The sequence below is a fragment of the Salminus brasiliensis genome, chromosome 1 (assembly GCF_030463535.1).
Source record: "Salminus brasiliensis chromosome 1, fSalBra1.hap2, whole genome shotgun sequence".
Lineage (NCBI taxonomy): Eukaryota > Metazoa > Chordata > Actinopteri > Characiformes > Bryconidae > Salminus > Salminus brasiliensis.
In genome coordinates, this window is record NC_132878.1 from 76765692 (window position 1) to 76771769 (window position 6078).

Sequence of the window (6078 nt, forward strand, 5' to 3'; positions counted from 1 at the left end):
GGCTCAGGCTGTCCAGCTCAGGACTGGGTGGCGGATCATTTAGTGTTGTTGTCCATCCATGTGGAACTCTTTGCTTTCATCCTTTTCAACTTTTAAAGCCCAGCTTAAAACCTTTTATCAGAATACTATATACGACTACTCACTTTTTTACCCCTACAGATATAAAGCAGCCTTGGGTTTGTGGTGCTGACTATTAATTACTATTACGTATATGTTTACATCTCTCATTGGCATTTATCATCGGGGCTGGATGCAACCCCAATGACCAGCTGACATCCAATTTTGCTTTACCACGTAAAAACACACCAACACACATGTCGTTTCCATGTTAAAGAAACCATTATTGAATCATCTGCATCAGCAGGTACTTAGCTTCTCACCTGCTAGTCGGTGCTCAGCAGATTCTTTTCCTCATAAATAGTACTTGTTTAGTATATCCTACTTCGACTAATAATTGTGTGTGGAAGTAGGATGTACATCCTGTTCACATTTGTGTTAAATGTGGTATAGATGGGCCTCTGACTACCTCCAAACCCAATCACAGTGCATCCTGGATGTGTTTATATCACTGAAAACACGTGATAATGCAAGGTGTAAACAGCCTGTATAAATGACTCTAGATCAAGTCGCTTGATCTATCAGTGCTCTGGCAACAAAAATGTTATATTTTATAGTAATAGTTTTCTTGCACGGTTGGACAAGCTTTACAGAATATTAGCACAAATACATTTCAAGAAATTCTAGCACACATCTCAGCTTTGCAAATACTTTCCAACTGATTTAATTTTAATTATGTGTTTTGCATGCACATGAAATATCACCCTGTTGGGACAGATCAGATATACCAATTGCACAGCAACTTCTAGATTATTTCAATATAACAGCATTAGCTATCAGTAGCATAGCATTTTAAACAAGCAATAGCTTTATCTGAAGCTGTGTCCTACCCACTATATAGTACACTACTTTGGGGTTCAGCCGTTTTGTAGTGGTGTCCAAAAATGGAGTGCCAAATTTTTTGTGCACTGTAACAATCCCGCAATGTGTCGTAATATATAGTGTACAAACAATTTACCATAGTGGACATGGAATACCCATCATTCATTGCATTGTTTGGTTGGAAGATTCATGCAGCTTCTCAAAAGACGACCGATGTTCAGATTGTTTATGTGACGCACTCTGCTGTTGCTGTCGAGAGAGAGAGATAGACAAAAGTACTGGGACACTTTAAAAAAGGTAAATCCTGCTTTTGTCCAGGTTTCAGGATTTTGAAGCATTACTGTGAGGATTTGATTGCATTAGTGAGGTCAGGATGTTGATCACAACCCCACCTCATCCCCAACTCACCCAAAATCATTCCACAAAACACAGTTCTACTGGTCAACAGCTCAATGCTGGGTGGCTTTATACCCCTCTAGCCCATATCTGACATTAGGCATGGTGCCAATATGTTCATGTTAATCTGAGAGAGTCCTATTCTATTGCCAATACTTCTTTATAATAGTACTTTACTTCTGTGCATGTTCATTTGCACATCTGTGTCAGCAGTGGATGCAACTTCAACTAACTAAATGCATTCATTAGAAAGAGAGTCCTCAAACACTTAGACATAAAGTCTATTTCATCTTGTGCATTAAATCTTCGATCACACATATCAGAGATCATCTGGTGAACATTAAACCCTTTCCAAATCTCTAAATACGAAACGAAAATGAAGTCAGAGCGTTGGAGCCAGAGTTTCTTTGACTGTTCGAAGGTAGCTGTTGTAAATGTGATCATGTGACAACACACAAAACTCACTAAATGTCTGGTGATTTTATCGCCATCCGAGTTTTATTCCTGAAGAGATAAACAGGGAGATTTGCAGACACCCCCCTGAGAAACTACTTTAACCTAAACAGGGCTTATGACTCAGATGACCTCCATTAAAGGTACATGGTGCAGTGGCAGGCTTTGACATAGCTGCCATTCTCCCTTTTAAAAGTCAGTGTACCATCATAATGACTTTGAAACTGTTATTTTGTAGTAAAATAGCTACTTAATGTTGCTTTCAGTTGTGTGGAAATATGCATTTAAATGGAATTTTTGCTAAGTGTAGATGTACCAGCTGTAGTTATAATTTTTTGTGAAATGTGAAAATCTGTGTGCTATAACTTCAACATTTCCACAATGACATAGTCCAACATGGTAGCGTAGCATTAGGCTGAGTAAAAATATAATGTTCTGTAATTTTGGTCCAACCTTGCAACAGTTGCCATGAAAGAAGACATTCATAACACCTTATTAAATTTAAGTATTTTAAGATTTTTAGTTCAGAGTATGGATGGGTCGATTAAGCCCTAAAATGATGATGAACAGTTGAGTCTGGAGTGGTGCAGGCTTGGCGAACTTTGTGAACATGTCAGTCACTGAAGCAAAGAATAGACAGGGCTGCAGAGCTTCATTACAGATGCACAGCAGCAGGACGACGTCACCGCTGTCTGCTTCTGCCATCCTCTCTCTCGCGCGCGCGCTTGCTTTCTGCCTGGCCAGGAGGGAGGCATGAAGATGGAGCACTTCGACCCGAGCTCCTTCATAACTGCCCTCAGAATGCCAATCAGACCCTGCTGTCCCATGAAGCCTTCCAGACCCAACACACAGAGGGCTAAAAGATGAAAATGATCCAGTGGCAGACTTTCTCTGAGTTTACTATTCCAATTATTAATCTTCTGCCTTATTATTTAGCTAATTCGTTTATTAGAAAAAGCACATTCAACATGGGTAAAATTGGAGTGATGAGTTCATTGCTGCAAACTGAAGGAGCTGCAGTTTGCCAGCACATAAACACAGTGAAACAGAAAGCACTGAGACATTTATGTTGTCTGGCAGATGCTGTTATCCAGAGTGACTTACAATTAAATCATGTTACAGAGGTAGGCGAATAGAGCTTAAGGAGGCTTGTCCTGGGACTCTTAGTGGTACGATTTCTTCAGAGAGAGAATTTAACTGCAGTTGGCCACATAGTGGTCAGTGGTGTTATTCACTAGAACTACCGCTCTTAAGGTTAGACATAGACACATGCAGATGCTTTTGGCCTTGGTGACTCACTAGATGAATGAAGTAAGTGAAGACCAACAGTGTAAGCAATAAGGTGTAGATGCATGTGACTTTCTCACACGGTCAGAGCTAAATGAAGGGGCTTTTGGATCACAATAAACTCTGCTGGAGCTTACAAGGCATTACAGTGCTGTCAGTGTGATTGTTTATACCACACACAACAATCATGGTCAGGCACAATCAAAGTCATATCAAATATAATGCAAACACTGACAGTGCGGGAGTGTGAGATTGCAGTACAGTGTTGGGTAGCCTGTTAATTAATTGTTAATTAATGACAAGTAGTTTAAGTATGAATGAAATGTATTAATGCGTTTATTCAATACATTTTAAATGAACAAATGCAACCCCCTGGCACTTTTTCAGAAAATGCACCACAACATTGTTGCAATTCCAAATGCAAATCTGAAATCATTCAACACAAAATTCCAGAAAAGGACTGGCCAAAATTTTTGGCCCCTTTTTAAAACTAAGAAATAATTGGATTTCACTCACGTAACTGCATAGCTGAAAAACATGGATCAGGACAAAGTTACATAATAAATACATAAAATGGATAAAAGTATTGGGACACCTGCTCATTCAGTGTTTCTTTCTAAATTCAAGGACACTTAAAACTATCAAAATTTATCCTGCTTATAACTGTCTCTACTGTCCAGTGAAGGCTTTTCATTAGATTCTCAAGCATTGCTGTGAGGATTTGATTGCATTCAGTGACAAGAGCGTTAGTGAGGTCGGGATGTTGAATGATCATCACCCCACCTCATCCACTACTCCCCAACTCATCTCTGGATGGTACTGAATGGAGCACTATCATTCCAGAGAACACCATTTCGCTGCTCCACAGCTCAATGCTGGGGGGCTTTATACTCTTCTAGCTCACACCTGGCATTATGAATGGTACCAATTGATTGATATTTATCTGCTATGATAGAATACAGTCATATTCTATTGGCAGTACTTCTCTACAGTGACTAGACAAGCTATGTGTGTGCATTTGTAGATCGGTGTCAGCCATGGGTGCAACTTAAAGCAACTGTATGCATTTATTAGAACGGGTGTCCACATATAGTGACATATAGTGAATTATTTAATCCGATTCCAATTTTTTATATAGTGCTTCACAATGAGTGTTGTCACTAAGTTGCTTTACAGAGATCCAAGACAAATACGTGCACCTTTAAGTTGGTCCCTCCTTTAAGCAAGCCAGTGTTAATAGTGTAATTAGCCATAACTTTATACAAAGTTCGAGAATAAAGTTTCACTGAGTTTCACAGAGTAAACAACAGTGTAGACCTGCTTCTTTTATTCTTTGGTCGTGGAATGCTGTTGCTTCACAACGAGACTCCTCTGTAAGTGAGAGTGAGGAACTGGGATTGGACCCGCATGCAGGTCTTTGGAGTTTTTAGGAGGTTTGAGACTCAACTTATTAAATGGAATACTTCTACCCAGGTGTTCTCCTAAGCCTTGACATCTGCCGATTCTGACGCAATATCTTCCGTAACCTTTTATATAAACAAAAACAAAAGTTATTAAGGGAAAAAAGTGAGGTAAGCGTAAAAGGTAATTATGCTCCAGATTTGTGGAGGAACCCCAGGGATAGTAGCGTCAAACAACAAGAAAAAAGTGGATCTATCCTGAGAATAATGTTATTAAGGATAATGACCGCATCCATCTCAAGACGGAGCTGACAGGTGCAGAAGGCGGCAGCCATCTTACTTCTATTTATGGCGCTTTGGTGTACCTTGTCTGTCAAATAAGTTTGAGTTAATTCGCTCAAGTTTACCCCGGTGATTCACTCTGGAAAATTAATTATTAAATTATTCAACGACGAGGATGCAGCCTCTCGTCTTCGCCTTTTCACCTCAAAGGGGAATTTAACAGCTCTCTGAATCTATTGGAAGTGCATTTATCTCCGAGACTTATTGCTTTTTGTGATGCGTGGGAGAGTTCATTTTGATTTATTGCGCAGCGGCTCAAAGCAAGTGGCGGGGTCAAAAGCTCAAGTGTTCCTGTGTGTCACACAGAGCCAGATTCTCAGCTCTGCCCTGCAGTGGCGGGGCCTAGCCTGAGATGCTGAGGCTTTCTGACACCAATCCTCAACACCGGCAGAATCACGGGCTAAATTTGCTTGTGGTCATTGATGTCATCACAGTTTTTAATCATAGCTTAAGCAGATCACAAAACGTGACGTGACGCAGCTCAGGAAAGGCCTTTGGACGTTGGCTGGGATGGCCTATTATCACTGTTTTCCATGTCAAGTCTTAATTGGGTGTAATTATGTCTAAGATGATCTGAACAAAGCAAAGTGATTCAAGTTGAAGCCGGTTTAATGATTCAGATCAAATAGTAAAATTTTGAATCAGACTGGTGAAGAACAAGAAACGAGAAAAGAATATTATGATACTTTTAACAATGTCTAAACGTTTGTGGACACCCCTTGTCGTCTGTGAGCTGAAAGTGTTATCACAAACTTCTATTACCAAAGAAAAGCCCCACCAGTTTGTACAGAAGCCTTTCTGCATTAAGGGGTTAATGCCTTCAGCTACTTTAAGTTGCACTTATTGATGACACACATGTGCAAATGCACAAACATGGCTTGTCTAGTTCCTGTAGAGAACTATTGCCAATAGAATAGGACTCTCTGGAGCAGATAAACATGAGCCTATTGACACTATGCCTATGTCATAGAAGGATTTAAAGCCCTCACCACTGAGCTGAGGAGCAGTTGAACTGTGCTCTCTGGAATGATGGTGCTCCAGCCAATACTTTTGGGATGAGTTGGAGAGCTGGGGATGAGGCAGGGTGGGGATCATCCAATATCCTGACATCATTAATGCTCTTGTTACTGAATGCAATCACAGGAATGCTCCAAATCTAGATGAAAGTCTTACCTGGACAGCAGAGATAAAAAAAAAAAAAAGCAGGATGAACTCTTTTTTTAATACTTTTGATTTCGGAAAGGAACTATGAATGACCAGT